We start from the raw sequence: 18,387 nt of genomic DNA on the forward strand, positions 1-18,387 counted from the left end.
GATGCAATTATACAGCCAAACTGGAGGCTAAACTCTCTCAACCCAAGACTGAACCAGGCAATCAAGAAGAGAAGGGAATTACTTGCATCACACCACCAGTCTCACATAGATCTATGAATTCAGCACCGGCAAAAAACACACATAAATACACAAAAACATACTCGGAGGCGCTAAATAAAAATCTGCAAAAGCAACAGAGACCTCCAAAGCAGACATCCAAGCAACCTCCACCCCCCAGCACAAACCATGAAACACATACTTCACAAAACCAGTGTGCATTGCAATCACAGCCCTTAAGGCAAAATAACATACCCAATAAACTAGTAATAGGTGACTCTATAGTCAGACACACTGAAGTCCCAATTACAAGGCTGAACAAGGAGAAGGTTACTGTTAGCTGGCTGGCGGGTGCCAGGATCTGCGACATAACACAAGCACTCAGGTCACTACAGAACAAGTACAAATACGACTCTGTCATTGTCCATGATGGTGTGAATGACCTGAGCCATACCTCCCTGGTCTACATCAAAATTGACATGGAGGAGCTCTCTGATCACGTAGCCTAGGCCAGTATGACCCTGACCATGAGTAGCATTCTGTCCTCACCAAGAATGATACCATGGTATAAAGAAAACATTATCAATTTCAACAACTGGATAAGCTTCTGGTGTCATTCAAAGGGGATCCAGTGTCTGTCAGCCTGGGATGACATGCTCGACAAGCCATCTAGAGACGGCTTGCACCTGTCACCCTTAGGCTTTTGAATACTGGCCAAGGCTCTTGCCACTCCCATAGTGCCTTTTTTAGGCAAAGCTCAAAAGACAAACTCACAACTGTAAATAGCAAAAGTAACAAAACACTGAGGGTAATGCTACTCAATGCCAGAAGTCTAAATCTCAAAATGCATGCACTTGAGGTACTCCTCAGTATGAAGAAAATTGATATATGTGCAGTAACAGAAACCTGGTTTAAAGTTCCAAAGAACACCTCAGCACTGTCTGGCTACAACTCATACCATACATTTTGGCCACAAAACCTGGACCAAAATACAAAAGGTGGGGACATATCCATATTCAGCAAGGATACCACCACCTCCAGGTTAGTGGTACAGCATAATGCTTCAGAGATCATTCACGTGCAACTAACAATGGGCAAAACTGCAATCCAAATTGTAGCTTGCTACAGATCACCCACCATGTCCCAGGACCCCCATTCCACATTTCTGGAAACACTGGGAAACAAAAAGGCACTACCAAATACCTTGAAATTGGGTGATTTCAATTACCCAAACATTAACTGGGAGAACTACTCAACTACTAACTCCCTTGCCTAACATTTCCTAGAATTTATAAACTCTAATGCCCTGGATCAACTGGTCAAAAACCACAACAGTGTTGACAACATATTGGACCTGGTCATCACCAACATGGGCAACCGGTGTTCCACACCGGAGGTTAACCCATCACTGGTTAGATCTGACCATAAACTAATCTAATCATAAGACTAAACTAATCCCCCACCCCCGGTCAAAGAAACCACCATGAAAAACTTTTCAAATGCAAAGTTTATATTACTTAAGACCTAAGTGGAAAGTCTCAAAGCACCCATGCTAAAGAATAACGCTGTCCAAGCTGCAAAATCCTTTACAAATGCACTCTATAGGCACCTACAAGAATGCATGGATCATGCTATCCCAAGCAAAACCAAGACTCACTCTCCCAAGAAAAGGAAACCAGTCTGGTGGATCCCAGCATAAACAAGCTACACAATAGAAGGAGGAAACTAGTACAGAAAAGAGTAAAATCCCACGAAGGGAAGACATCCCTGATCAGTATCAGCAAGAAACTACGATCCCTCATAAAATCATCCAAGGCTAGCAACCACAAGGCATTCAAGCTATGTCAAGAATCTAAGTGGCAATTCTCAGATCTGCATGGAGTTAGTGCAGAATGGCAGAAAATACACTAAACCGACTGATATCGCCAACATCTTGGCAGACAGGTTCAGTGCAAACTTCACCCCCCTCTCACCCCCAGAAGAGCCTATAACCATACCAGAAGAATGTAGTGCCCCTGAAATCACAAACACTCAGGTTAAAACAGCCCTCTCCAAAGCCAAAAACACAGCATCAATGGGACCAGATGGTGTCCCAGGCTGTGTCCTACATCAGCTCAAAGATGAACTAACCCCTCACCTAAACACACTGTTCAAACTCAGCCTCTCCACAGGCTACGTGCCTATAGACTGGCACACAGCAATGGTTATTCCACTCCACAAAGGTGGAGCCACAACAGACCCTGGGAACTATCGCCCTATAAGCCTGACTAGCTTTGTCTGCAAGGCTATGGAGTGCATCATCATGGATCTCATTAACAGAGACATTGGGAACCTCCAAACACTGGACCCTACCCAGTTTGGTTTTGTTAAGGGCAGATCATGCATCCTAAACCTTTATGAGACAGTTACCAAGGCTATAGATGAGGGAAAGGTGGTCCACACAGCCTACTTAGACCTTGCAAAGGCCTTCAACACCATTCTGCATTTAAGTATTATAGACAAGCTCACCAGCCTGAACATAAACCACTACATCATGAGATGGGTTGCCAACTGGATCATGGACAGAACCTACATGGTAAGGGTTGCAGGAGCTAGGTCTGACTCTAAACCGGTTACAAGTGGCATTCCCCAGGGCTCAGTCCTAGGACCCCTCATGTTCGGCATATACTTCTCAGAGGTACAGGCAGGCACAGGAGGACTATGGCTGACCAAGTTTGCAGACAACTGCAAACTAGGGGCTATAATTGACCCTCTGCCTGACACAGACATCCTCCAAAAGGGTCTCACTGAGACAGATACCTGGTGTCAAAACCATGGCTTCAAGCTAAATGCCAAAAAGTGCATAGTCATCCCCTTTGGAAAAAACATAGTACCTACAGAGTACCACATAGGTGTTAGCTCCCTAAATAGGGAAGATGTAATAAGGGATCTGGGGACCCAAGTAGATAGTAACCTCTCTTTCATAATCACATTGCCAACGTGGTTAGAAAATCCTTCTATGTGGCCCACCTAATCACAAAAGGGTTTGCATCCAGATCAAAGGAGGTCATTGTGCCCCTCTGCATCACTCATCAGACCCATCATAGACTACAATGCCCCATTTGGGATGTACCTTACAAGACACCTGCAGCAGCTAGAAAGACCACTGAAGTACCTCACCAAGAGGATCAATGGCCTCAAACAGATGTCCTATGCAGTTCAACTGAAGAAACTCTTGCTGTACTCAGTTGCATACCACTTACTCAGGCATGATCTCTGCCTGACATACAAGACCATGTCCAACCCAGAATTGATGGACATGCTCCACCTAAAGAAAACCATATCCCCTCGAGCCACAAGCTCTAGGGATCTAAACCTCACCACAACAATAAATAGGACATGCTGGAGGACTTCCCATGCTCTGGAACAAGATCCCAATCTACATTAGGCAGAGCTCCTCATTAACTCTCTTCAAGAGAAACCTTGACAAGTGGATGGGAAACCGAAAGATTACCCCAGGGATCACTTCAATGGCTCTGCTGGACAGAGGCACAGGGAACTAATCTAAGGGGGCGGCGAAAGCCAACACTTTCCGGCTAGGCTTATAAATGCCTTTGGGCAGATAGCCTAGAACCTATCATAATAAACACATACAAAATAAACACCTGTCCCCCTATTTCAAACCCAAGACCATCATACCTGTAGGCCACTGCACTAAGCTGCCACTCCACACAGCTGTTAATTAAAGCAGGTGGTTTAAGCAAAACATAGTAATTGCAAGTTACAGTCATTAAGCATGTTTAAGCAGAGCTGCTCATCGTGCCATATCGTGCAAACCTGCTTAAAGAGTAATGGAAAAATGGGAGTTTAATTTAGAGTGTGGTGCAAGAGTACATCACTTGAAAGCCAAACACAGAATTATGGATGTGAATGAGGTCTCTAATACCAGGTAAATGTTCCCTTTTATCAGCAGCATTTAGAAATACACCTGCCAAGGCATTAATGGCAAACTAGATGCTCAACTGAGATCCTGGAGCAGAAATATATCCATATAAAGCCATGCACATAATGATGTATGTAAAAAAAGTATATCACAGGCATGTATGTGTGCACTTATATCTTTCAAATACACCTGCTGTAACAGTGACTTAGTAGCACAGTCTGTTAAATGCCTTGCAAGCAGTGCATTTTACCGCACACAGTCCTGGGTTCAAATCAAGTGGTGTGTAGCATTTAAATTACATTATTGTGAAGCCAGCAATTAATGCACTCTTTATCCACACAATGCATTTCAAATGAAATGTCTGCTTTTCATTGATGGAAGTCACAGGCCTACAGATAGGAACACATTATGCATATCCCTATAGCAAAACTATACGTGTATAAAGTGTCAGGTTATGCATTAATATGCATTCACAGAGGATTTTAACTCAGGTAATGCAAATGAGGTCCACAGATATGATAGTGCAGGACACAATCCTTTCATACTCACAACTGCACACCTAACATACACCTATGAAGCCCCTGCTTGTAACAAGGACTGCCAGCATACAAGTTCTGAATGAGTACCAGACTGTAACACATGGCTTTTTCAGTTGTCCAAATGGTGGACATAATGTTATATTTATCCCCTGTGTTGCTCAAGGACTCAACAAACATGTTGCCTAGTACTCTGATAGTGATTCCATTGCCTAGCATACTTACCTTAAACACATGTTGTAATTGGAGTGGAATGGTAACCCTTTCTCAGGCTCTACCTCTCCAACAAGGCTGACAGCTCTCACAGTTACTGTTTGCAATACAAATATGGTTAATTGACTATGTGTAAGCCTGATCACTGACACTCAGCCATTAATGGGTTAATATTAAGCTTAACATTTTACTTTTCTACTCTCTTCTATGTGTTTAGGGTGGAGGTCAGAATAAGCTTGGCAATACAAGCTGTTGTGATGGCTCGGCTTTATATCTTGTCTTCCCACCTTTGCTAGTTTGGTAGAATATTCTGTTGTTTACATATTTTAGAGTATGATCATGGGAACTTGGCAGGTTTGCTGAAGCATCCGTGAGTGAATGGCCACCACCCCTGTTTGCTGTCACGTAGTCTGTACTTTTCCTGTGAGAAGGGAACATTTTGATAAGAGAATACTGTAGTCAAAGAACATTCTAGTTTTAGGACATGTTTGATTTTTGAGTAAACAAGCAGCCTGTATAAGATGGGGTCTCACAGGGTTCTGGTTTTGAGTTCTCTATGGAATGGATGCATTATCCGGGCCTGTTCCCTGTTGGAATTTCCAGCCAGACTGCTTTGGGCTCCCCAGTCGATGAGGTGGCTGTGATGTAGTGCCACCTGATGATGTATTAACCTTTTTTTTTCTTATTGTATTGCTTTAAAGAATTGTTGAACTGCATGGCTGAAGTGCTGGTTTGAATTATTAATTCCATTTAGTTACTGTTTCGTGCCATTTATTTTGTTAACCAAATACACTATTAAATTATACCTTGTGTTTAAAAACAGGAAAAGTTTGTTAGTAGATAATTTCTGTAGTGTGTAGTGAATTATTTCAAATCTTGTTCATTAGGCAATACACTGTTGCAGTTTGCTGTCCTCCAAAGTGTTCACACTCTCTGTCTATGGCTATTACCTGCAGCAGCAGCTGCAGCCTGTAGCAAACACATTTCAGTATAAAAGTAGCTGCTGCAGACCTACCCTCTGTGATGATGTAGTCTCCTCACCCCAGTAATTTCCAGCACAACATATCAGAAAGGGCTTCTAATCTACATGAAGGCCTTATATCTTGCACAGTGGTTGCTTGACATAGGCTGATGATAGTACAAATCAGCTGTGTTGGCTGCAATTAGCATTTCAGAACCACAGATTGGTTAAGAGGTAATCACATGCTAATGAGAAGCATGTTAAAAGGCAAACAGCTGGCTATGGGGAGCCATTCTGTATGAGACTTTCTTAACACAGAACATGTGTTTGCAAAAACTTAAACATCACCATATATCAACAGAGGAGTTTTGCACTCCATTGGGTGTGTAACCTTTTTGTTTACAACAGGATGCAGATGTGTGAATATACTTACATGGAATAGGGAATAAAGCATTAAGCCTTCCTTAGAACTGTGATAATGACATGTCATTGATATCCAGATTTGTTACACCTACAGAGGACATACAATAATCAAAGGTGGAATGTTTTTGTCAATGTGGCACACTGGTCTTGTGGGACTGTCCATTTATAGTGGTTGTAATAGCACACTGCTGTTTTTTTGGCACTGTTGTTTTGACATATTATCAGGGGGGTTGCCCCTAGGGGATACACTACAATAGACTCCAGTGTTGGGTGTATGATCATACAGCAGTATCTGTCATGGCACACATGGGAAGAATTGACTATCACTAGTGTCTTAGTTGTATCCACACGCTTAGTATATCTGCACACTGTGCAATATGACATGTGTGATCAAACAGTGGATACTGCCAACCATTCTGTTCTTCTTGCTGTATGTCTATGTAGTGTACTTCCATGTATGTGATCCTGACATGTATTCCCATTTTGTTGTCTTTCAGGAAACATGCATCCAAGACTCTGTGCATGTTTCATGGGTGCAGAGAATGATATCATACTGGAAGGCCTCCGGCAACCCCATGAACTCCTACTGTCCAGAGGGAAGCAAAACAGGGAACAGTGGGCAGCATTGTGGACTGGCCTTGTCCTTGATGTTAATGCTATTGGTCATCAAGCAGGACACATGAGCTGGTTCAGCACTGTGCAATGGACATGATCAATGCTGTACTCAGAAGAGCAGCAGATGTAGATGGGGACCACGCCATTACTGATGGAGGGCCTGCAGCAGAGCAACTTTTCTCAGCCACTGAAGAATTCCTGGTGAACACAACAGCTCCCAGGCATCCATCTCACCATACATTGTGGATGTGGGTGCCACAGTTTCCCTGGCAGAGGGTAATACAGGTAAGCTTAGTTTGACCACCATTGCAATACTGTGGCATTCAGTGCATCAGGGTGTAGATACTTTTATGTGGGAGTCAGTTCTTGTTCTTTGGGGGGAAACAGTGTAATTGCAGTTTGACTCTTATACTCAGATGTTGACCAATATAACAAATAAAGAGTAGGTACTGTAAATGTGAAATATATGGACATATTTCCTTGTTTTGGTGCAACATGCAGTGATACTGATATTACTGCTCCCTCAGCTTTTCATAGGTCCGTCATGTATTGGACAAGGCCGTGTTCCTGCTCCTGGTAAGCACTACACTGTTTTGTTATAGATGTAGGTTTATAGCAATGTAAGCCCTAAATTATCATCATAGGTCTGCTGCCTGGATTGTTGTACTGTCTGCATTATTGTCAACTGCTCAGATATTTTCTGACTGTACACATGTTAGAGTCATACATATGCCTTGTAGGTGTGACCACACTGATAGATGTGACAGTATTGTCAGGACATTACAAATTCTCTTATGTGTTAACTGTGCAGAGTCTTCACAAATCTCAACAGTGTACCTCATTATTGCTGATGAGATTCCTCTGTAAAGAGCTTATATTAACAAGTAACTACAGCTGTTTGTGGGAAAAGTAATGTCCTCTTGTTGTACTATATGAGTGTGGGGATTAAACAGGTCTGTAATAGTGACAACAGTGTATACTGCTTTACATATATTGCAACACAGTTCTGCAGAGCATATCAGTGCAGGTGTTAATGGCTGCTTTTTTCTTTCTTATCACAGGTGACTGGGAGGGGGTTGATCTCTGTCCCCTACACAACCTTATGTCAGTGTCTCTTCAGACTCTGATGATGATGGTGGCTAGAGTGAGACACAGTTGGGAATTGTAGGGGCTAAATCTATCCCAGAGGTTGACATTGCTCTTTAGCCCTCATTGTCACCACACACAGTCAGTATGCCCACACATGCCCAGTCTCCGGAGGCCACAGATATTGGACAGTCAGAGGGGGAGACATTGAACAGGAATGTGTGGCAGCTATGGCTCCAGTGAGTGTAGACCCTGGCCAAAGCCATACAGCTGGCGAGGTTCTACACAAGCGGATTGATAGGGGTGTTTGTAGGAGGCCTGCTGTCTGTCCACCACCTGTTGCAGGTGTCTCATCATGGGTCACCTGGTGCATATTTTGGGCTGTCATGGAGGCGCAGGCATGTTCTGAAAGGAACTCTGGACATATGCTTAGGGTTATGGATGCAGCACAGTCTAACATTCATGACTGCCTCCACTACATTGATGACACCCTGGATCAGTTCACTGATGCAGTGAAAACAAGGTTCTTTGAGAAAGATCACACACTATCTGTCTTTGAACATGCAGTGTCTGTGGTGAAATGTGTGGCTGGAGTTGAGTGTCAGTCCTGAGGACATAGGGCAGCAACCCCATCTGCTAAAAGTCCACGTGGTCATGCATCAGTACGCTCCCATAATGGCAGTGTATCCAGTGCTACAGAGGAGAGTGTGCTGTCCACACCAAGAGATGGCAGGCCATGGGCTCAAGGTTCTGGGTGTTCCCATTGAGGACACCATCTCAGCAGAAAGAAGTGACCATCAAGTACTAGCACTGCTTCTGACCTTGGGCATGGAGGTGCCAGTGCAACTACTGGCAGAGGCAGTTCCCATGTTTGGAACCAGAGATGGTGAACTGTCAACTCAACCATGCATGTTTCAAAGCTGTCCAACATACACACATGTAGGGCTAGCACTGAACTTCACTATGTACATGCACACACTCACAGACCACTGTCAAATGCAGGTCAACTTCAGACACACATGGCACATTTCCATGCTCCATGTTGCCTGCTTCTCTTCCTGACTCACACACATACTGTCAACCTTTTGTGTCAGCCTAGGCCTCCTACACTCTCACACAACACCCTGTGTAAGTGATGATCCCTGTCATCCTCATCATCGATGCATGGAAATGACGCTATCTGACTGAAGCACAGGGTAACTATATAAATTAAAATGTACTTGTGTAATGCAGTGTTGTTTTGTCATACCACTTGTACTGGTTACTGACAAATGCTGTATGCTGACATTGGTAATGAGTAAGCCACATAATTTTATGCACCTTATGTTGTATGATGTTATAATGGCTGTATACTTATACAGTGAAAGGTGTGTCATGGATCTGTTTCTGTTTCAAGATTCTGTTGAGGACATCTATGGATACACAGCAGCAATAAAACCACAGATGTCACAGCACAGAGTGGAATGTCAGCACAGAAGAAATATGTCTTCAGCAAGGTATTGCGCTCTAGGTGCATGGTTTCATAGGTTCATATCTTTTTAACAGGCTAAGAAGGACAAGGGTGTCATTCAGTGTACTCATGCATCCTTAATCTGTGAAAAGGTCTGATACCCTTGATAAGTGTCACCAGGGTTTTTGAAGCTAACATATCTACAAGCTGTGGTGATGAAGATGACCCATCTATAAATTTCCTGTGTCCATTACAGACATTTGTCTGACACTGGTTATGATTGTCTGGTTCTGCATCCCATTGTGTAACTTGAACATGATGTGTGTGTGTCACAGCAGATGTGTGCTTCACAGATATGGGGTGTACTGTCTATGTTACATACCTATCTCTCCAGCATGTACAGTTTATACTGCGGTAATGATGTAGGTGTGTAGAACAGATAAGATGTGTTAATCCTGTCATTGATATGCAGGAGATACACAGTGAGATCTGACACTTCCCTGTATGGCAGCCATACGCATCCCCTCCAAAGCATTCAGGAAACAGACAACACATGTACGGTCTTGACACAGACTCCATATGACATGTTATCTACAATGTGTATTGGTTTACCATGGAACCTGTGTGGCTGCTACAGTTGTAAGATATGCCTGTGTTATGACATAACAAGGGAGCCATTGCACACAGTGATAGGTCTAATGAGTGCCAAATTCAGTATAAAAATGACAGTCTGGGATTTACATCCCATACCTTTCTGTATAGGTTGTACTCAACTGAATGCATCCAAACATCTTACCGACCAGTGAAAGTCAAAGGCTACATTACTCTCTGTGTCCATAAGTCCATGACTAATGGCTCAACTGTGTGCAGTGTACAGACACTACTATATTTTCCAGGGGTGGATGACTTCACAAAGCATCATATTGTGCAGTCGTTGGCAATTAGTATTTGTTAGTGGCTCAGACAACAACTGAATGTGTGCCTTAGGCAATCCTGGATAACTGTTGATCCTGTGTGGGATTTAGTGACAGCACCTAATATGCAATAACCTGCTAATGTAGTTAGTCAGATGCACTGACAGTGGCTGTAACTGCTGAGAAGGGAATGGCTAGAAGGGGTACACCATTAACGATGTCTGGGGAAATCCACTGGTGACTCACATTATTGCAGAGTAGGTCTCCCAATGCTATCTTCCCAGATTATGACTGTCAGACACTTGCCTATCCACCAGCTGGCATAACACTCTGTAGATAACCTACACAGTTTTCAGTAAGGCCTGCTGGTGTAATATTGTCAAACACCAAGAGATAGTGACAGACGGATATGTATACATATGTGTATGTATGTATGTATAGACATATTTATACATAACAGGTCATTTTGATGAAGGGGCAACAGAATTGCGCTCAGCTTAACTAAGTGTATGGGCATGCCCAGTGGGACTGTGAGTACTAATAAACTGACTCCAGCCCACACCTACCTGTTCTCCGATCCAGGATTTTGTGTATTACAGACAATGAAATCTGTCCCTGTTTCTTCAGTACTGCACTTCACTCAAAATGTCCATGGCATTCTCCAGCTATCTGATATAATTAATGTGTGACAGAGGTTCATAATATTACACCACACACAGGCTGACAGTCTGTGAAAACACCAGCATAATAATACCTCATGTGCAAAATATGTGGATACTTCCAGATTTGAACCATTGACACCATCACCTATGCTAACTTTCCTAGTCTACTGAGCCACACAACCTGCTAGAAAGAGATGAGTTATTCATCACACAATCAACAGCATACATATGTACATTGCTATTCCTGCATTAACTGAGACATACAATGTGTGATTGAGTTCTATGTTACTGCCTTGAGATTGCCTGGTCTGCTGATATACCACTGATGGCTTACTGTTAAAGCAGTTATATCAGAAAACTGCTGTGTTGGGTGTGGGGGGAACAACAGCACATGCTCTACTGGAATACACAGTAGTCCAAATATCATGTGACTCCACTGTTTAATATCTCCCTTGACTGATGTAGTGAATATTCCAACCATGAGGCCTAGTCAATATGAAGGAACACATACTAGTTGACTGGGTATCTGTAGTCCCATGAGGATGTTACTTCTGTCCAAATAGGCCACTATATTTCCTTGTGTTAATGCAGCAGATCCATATATACATTACCATATTATAGTAATCCTTACTAGTACTGTGTAGATTAGAGACATTCCTTGTGAATGTAGTAGTTGACAGAACTGTAGTTCAGGGCTAAATTTGCCTGCAGCAGGCAGTACACAGCCAATACATGGATAGGTACAAGTTGTGTGGGTTGCCTGGCATCAATTTTAATATATGTATGTGAGTAGAAGTAAGGTATCAGTCTCTAGGGCCCTAGATTGCAGTGATTGTGTAATGCATTGTCTCTTAGACAAGGCCAGGGAGTACTGGGCATGCCTATGTCTGCCTACAGGGACATCATCAGGGGGTTCCTCCTCCAAGTCCTCCTGCGACTGTGGCTGTGGTGACCTAGGCACTGGTGGGGGGTCTCTGTATCCCTTCCCATTACTAATCCTGCTACAGCTGTTTCTGCAGGATCATATTGTGTACCATAGCACATACTGTAATAATATGTACACACGTGGCTGGGAAGTACTGCAGGGCTCCACCAGATATATTGATGCACCGGAACCATTACTTCAGAAGCCGAAACACATGCTCTATGATGTTCCTAGTTTGTGCATGTGAATCATTATGGCATTCTTCCGTGGTGTGTGTGAATTTCTGATGGGTGTCATCATCCACAGTTTGAGTGCATAGCCAGCATCTCCCAGTAAATGGCTGAGTGGGATGTCCCCCCTAGCAAACATCTGGTACAGCTGTGATGCATGCCAGATATGGGAGTTGTGATAACTCGCAGGGCTGCCAGCACACACATTCATGATAAACCCCAGGGCATTGCACATGACTTGGCAGTTGATGGAGTGATACCCCATGAGGTTGACATAGATGCTACCCTCCTCACTGGGTGGTGCCTTGATGTGTACATGAGTGCAATCTATGGCACTCAGTACTTCAGGGTAGTGTGCTACATTGTAGAAGTGTTGCATATTGCTGGACCTCACCTCAGCGGTGAGGAGAATAGAATTGAGTTCACTGGCATGTCGTAGCATGGCATCCAGGAACTGGTGGAGTACCCGAGATGCTGATACCTGTGAGACCCCCATCATCTCCCCAGTTGGTCTTTGGAAAGTACTTGTAGTTAGTATCCTAAGGGCTACACAAACCTTTGTTTCCACTGGGATGGGTTCCCCTCTGTTGGATCTGGGTCTGAGTTTAGGGCGGCAGAGTCAATCAGTTCTTGTAGTATGTCCCTGTCCACTTTGTAGCACTCTACAATATCCAGCTCATGTAGCTCCTGGAAGGTTACCTTGGGCCTGAACACTCTTCTCCTTCTCTGTCAAGGCTTATTGTCAGCAGCAGCAGCAGCAGCATTGATTTCAACATCTAGCACATACAGATGTAGAAGACCAGCAGCAGCCCCTAGCATTATTTCAGTTAAAATTCCCAAGTTTGTACTCCAGCTTTCCAGAGTATTGGGGAAAAATCTGAATATAGGGTGTATGCATACTTTATAGAGCTCTGCTGTAGGTGCAGAATGTGTCATTGGCTAACTATGATGCATTCCACCTGCCTGCAATATAATTAAAATAATTTAATGGCCCTATTTTAGCTTAAACAAGGGTCAAAACTAATGCATTTGATTTTCAGACATGCTCAGCACAGCAGTGCACCACGCAAACACACTTCTTGAAGCTAAATGGAGCATACAAGTTAGTGGACACACCTCCCTGAAAGGACATGCTCAGCCAGGTGGCACAGCATGCAAACACACGAGCCTCAGCTCAAGTGAGCTTAGAAGTCAGTGGACAAATCCCCCTTGATTTCAGCTGCATTCTGTGTAAACAGCAACATGGGTCTAAGCCTACATGCAGGGAATATGCAGACATGATTACTTCTTTCTGCTATTTAGTAACTCCAAATCATTTGCATAGGCATCCATGCTTACAGCCTGGAAACTATGCTTCATAGCCCAATCATGTTAGCAACAGCAGCAATGAACCATTGTAGGTACTCCACTCAAGGTCCTGCAATAGATTTGTGTCACATAATATTATATCTATGTATATATATATATATATATATATATATATATATATATATATATATATATATATATGTATATATACACAGACACATTTTTTTAAAGTTTTTTATAAAGCATGTTTGTACAGAGGATGCCTGAGGAGTGGAGAAAAAGTGTTTTGGTACCTATCTTTAAGAATAATGGTGATGTGCAGAGCTGCAGTAACTACAGAGAGATAAAATTGATCAGTCACAGCTTAAAGTTATGGGAAAGAGTAGTGGAAGCTAGGTTAAGAAGGGAGGTGATGATTAGTGATCAGCAGTATGGTTTCATGCCAGGAAAGAGCACTACAGATGCAATATTTGCTCTGAGAGTGTTGCTGGAGAAATACGGAGAAGGTCAGAAGGAGTTGCATTGTGTCTTTGTGGACTTAGAGAAAGCATATGACAGGGTGCCTAGAGCAGAGTTGTGGTATTGTATGAAGACGTCGGGAGTGGCAGAGAAGTATGTAAGAATGCTACAGGATATGTACGAGGGTAGTTTGACATTGGTGAGGACTGCGGTGGGAGTGACAGATATGTTTAAGGTGGAGGTGGGATTACATCAAGGATCAGCACTGAGCCCTTTCTTATTTGCAGTGGTGATGGACAGGTTGACAGACGAGATCAGACAGGAGGCCCCGTGGACTTTTATGTTTGCAGATGACATTGTGATATGTAGTGAAAGTAGGGACCAGGTTGAGGAGACCCTGGAGAGGTGGAGATATGCTTTAGAGAGGAGAGGAATGAAGGTCAGCAAGGCTAAAACAGAATATATGTGTGTAAATGTGAGGGAGGGTAGAGGAATGATGAAGATGCAGGGAGTAGAGCTGGCAAAGGAGGATGAGTTTAAGTACTTGGGATCAACAGTTTATAGTAATGGTGAGTGTGGAAGAGAGGTGAAGAAGAGAGTACAGGCAGGGTGGAATGGGTGGAGAAGAGTGTCAGGAGTGATTTGTGACAGACAGGTACCAGTAAGAGTGAAAGGGAAGGTCTACAAGAGGGTAGTGAGACCAGCTATGTTATATGGGTTGGAGACGATGGCATTGACGAAAAGGCAGAAGTCAGAGCTGGATGTGGCAGTTAAAGATGTTAAGATTTGCACTGGGTGTGACTAGGATGGACAGGATCAGGAATCAGTATATTTGAGGGTCAGCTCAGGTTGGACAGTTTGGAGACAAAGCAAGACAGGCGAGATTGCGTTGGGTTGGACATGTGCTGAGTAGGGATGCTGGGTATATTGGGAAAAGGATGCTAAGAATGGAGCTGCCAGGTAAGAGGAAAAGAGGAAGGCCTAAGATAAGGTTTATGGATGTGGTGAGAGAGGACATGAAGGTGGTTGGTGTGAAAGAGCATGATGCAGAGGACAGGAAGAAATGGAAACAGATAATCCGCTGTGGTGACCCCTAACGGGAACAGTCGAAAGAAGATGATGATGATGTTTGTACACTGTGGTGTGCCATGCAATCATGCTGAGATTATAAAAAAAAATAATTTAACTTATTTCCTTTAATTTTTCCAACACACAGGATAATAGTTTTGCTCATATGTGTATGTGGTATTACATTTTCAGGGGATTTCTGTCCATATATATCTACATTTTTCCAACCCCTTTTGTCTGTCTACACTCCTGTACATAGAATTTTTCCACATACACTACAGACACTGACATGGAGTCTAAACAGATGCCTGTCTGCTTTCTGGATCACTCTACCTGCCTCATTTACATAAGATCCATCTGCTTATGAGGAGATTTACATGCCATGGAATTTTCCGTGTTGGCAGGTGAATGTGCGCCACTCAGCAGACTTACTAAATCTAAAAATGTTTGTGTTCATGTAAGCAGTGCTGCGCAATGCCTACATAGAAAAGAAACATGTAAGCTTTATTAAATTCCCCCAGTAACTATTAGATTTGAAATATTTTGTAAACAGCTTGCAATAACTCAACAGCCACTCAAGTTACGCACATACTGTCAGCAGCATTTTATTCATCTATCTGAGAGCTTTCATATGCGCCTAAGGGGTTCTGTCTGTGTTACTTGGTTGTTGAGATATTTAGAAAAAAGAAAACTATTCCCGGGATTCAGGAAGCTTGGCGCAAGGCTGGCGTTAGGCTTGCGCCGACCGTGCGGCATGTAGATGGCGCAGTAGTGCCAAATGCATATTAATGAAGGCGTGCTGCCGCCACAGCCACGTGCATAGGAAATGAGCATGAGTGCATAGGGTGTGTCGAAGTGCCGCACGGAGGCATGGAAATGTCAGCTGTCGACGTGTAACCTAAAATGCTTGAATATAACAATTTGCCTGCAATAGTAATCACACCTGTCAATGTCCATGGATACTGAAACGTATGCAAAGCATGCAAGACAGTTCTTGCGAACACAATATTAAGAAGCAAACACAAATGCACGGTAGGGAATATCGAGTCTCCATCCCTAGAACAAATGACATTGAAAGCCGTGTGCCCGTATTCTAATGCAGTGTAGATAGTTATACCAAGTGGAAGTGAAACGCATCATGTTAGTGCACCACCAATAGCTACGTCTAGCCCAATGGTCAGGGTTACCAGCTGTCCCACATTGTGAGGGATAGTACACAGCTGGGCAGATGTGTCCATACCAAAACTATGATAAATGTAAATATCTAGCGACCGTATGACAGAATTATATCCCACATCGCATGTAATACTCACATACAATAGGTATGTCCGTATGTAACATACCACATGTGACAAGAAATAGAATAAGCAAGAAAACAAAACAGAAGGAGCATATAAACTGCTACAACAATAAGCTAACATGTAGGCAGAAAGGAAAAGTATTATCCGTAGTGCTGACTGTGGGTATGTGTTGTCCTGTAAAATCAGATTTGTGTCCTGAATATATCCCATCTTGGACATATGAAAAGGTGGCACCCTACCAATTGTCAGAGCAGTCGGCCAAAATCTGCCCATATGTGGTCCAAGCCGTACTTGTCAGGATGTGTCACAGTTGAACGGGTGTACCAACCATGTCATGAAAGTTAAGTATGGTTGTGTACCTATGTGCATGATGTACAGCATGTGGAAGGTGAAACATGCCAGGGTAGTCCACACAACCATACAGGTGCCTGACATATGTAGTGTATGCAATGTGTTCCCTTGACCGTGTCATGGGCCATCAACCAAAGAAGTGATGGATGGAGTGTCAGGAATTTGTGTGTGGGGGGGATGGGTAATGGTATAATCCAAAAAGGCGAGACTGTGTTGGATGCAGAATAGGTGAACTGGAGGTGTATGAGGGAGCAGCGGGTGAATCAGAAAGAAACACAAAGAACAAGTATACACATCTGCAATACAACCTGACAGGCCATACTGTAGAACACAATCACACAAACATATGAATATTAAAATGTGCGATAAAAATGTACAGAAACGTCACTGGCACAGAATGGTCTGGATGGAACCAGCCCATCCAAATGCAACACACCTGGATGCATAATTGAATACCCATCATCCCCTCCACAGCACACAACCCACCCCCATACCTGAACGTCGACCAAATCCAGCCATACTCGGCCTACTAGCTTGGCACAGCCATATCTACACATAGTGACCACTACTCATATGTAGTAGGCAGTGTCACCCTAGGCAATGTCAGGACTGCAAAATATGTATCCCTTGCATGTAAAACCCTAACACATTTTTGTAAAGCCAAAAGAATAGACGGTATTGGTCTTGTTCAATTTTTGGATATCCCTCATGGGATAAGTAACCTGTGTAAACATCAGACTGGGTATCACGACATGATGTCCAGTCCTGTAGACATCCGGACACAAGATGAATGTGCAGTAGGGGTGCATGAGACTGTCCAGCCCTAGACAGTCATGCAGAACCTACTACCCAGGATCAAATACCTGCCCGTGACGCACGTCTCCCCACATGAATAATCGAAAGAATATATTGTACACATTCGCATAGTGGCACTTGGAAATAGGGTGATTAAGGTGCTGACATAAACAGGGTACCTCCTGACCCACTGTGTGAAGGACAGTCACTGTTTGGGTAGGTGTGTCCTGACCAACAATGATACAATGGCAAATGTCCTGTGATTGTAGGAAATAACTATGTACCATACTTCATGTAACAGTTGCCTAAAGCAGTCATGTCTGGATATAAAATATGCAATTCATACAAGAAACAGACTAAGCAACTAAAGTGCTAAAGGAATAGGCTCTCAGCTAGGAAAATATTGAATGTTCTAAACCCTGCACTGACCGTGGGTATGTGTTGGCTTAAACAATCTGGTGTCTCCAGAATATATCCCATCCTGTACATATGAAAATGTGGTAACCCTACCAATGATCAGAGCATTCACACAATAACTGGCCAGCCTCTTAATCACTCACAAAGCCAGTGACCTTTGGAGGAAAGGTGTTGAATGAGAATGACTAATGACAAGAAGTAAGAGTAATAGACACATTTGACTGCAGAAAATAAGTAGTAATACGAATCTGTCAATATGTTCCAAGTTAATAGTACTAATATTGTAGAAGTGTCTGTGATTGTCCCTGATTTGTCATTGCCTTGTCCCTGTCACTGTTGAAATTAGTCCCCAAGTATCACAGAGGTCCATACACATATGTACACCAACCAACTGTCACATTTGTTGACAGGACTATTGCATACCTGTAGTGAATTCATAAGAGATGTCCAGAATAATATTCATCGTATATATGAATGAATGAAATAGTGAAATGTGAAGGAAAACACCAGTGGAAACCCCCCCAACCTGTATCATGTACTGGAACCACCCCTACCCTATATTATGTAGTGCCGACCTAATAATGTGGTCAGAGGTGCCCAAATCCCTGCGTCTGTAAACACAGGTAGAATGTTAAAATCGGGACTAACTCTGTCCATGTGCTACATCTGACATTTGAACAGGCACAGGGGCGTT

The sequence above is a fragment of the Protopterus annectens genome, chromosome 6.part0, assembly GCF_019279795.1.
Source record: "Protopterus annectens isolate FY-2018-M chromosome 6.part0, PAN1.0, whole genome shotgun sequence".
Lineage (NCBI taxonomy): Eukaryota > Metazoa > Chordata > Ceratodontiformes > Protopteridae > Protopterus > Protopterus annectens.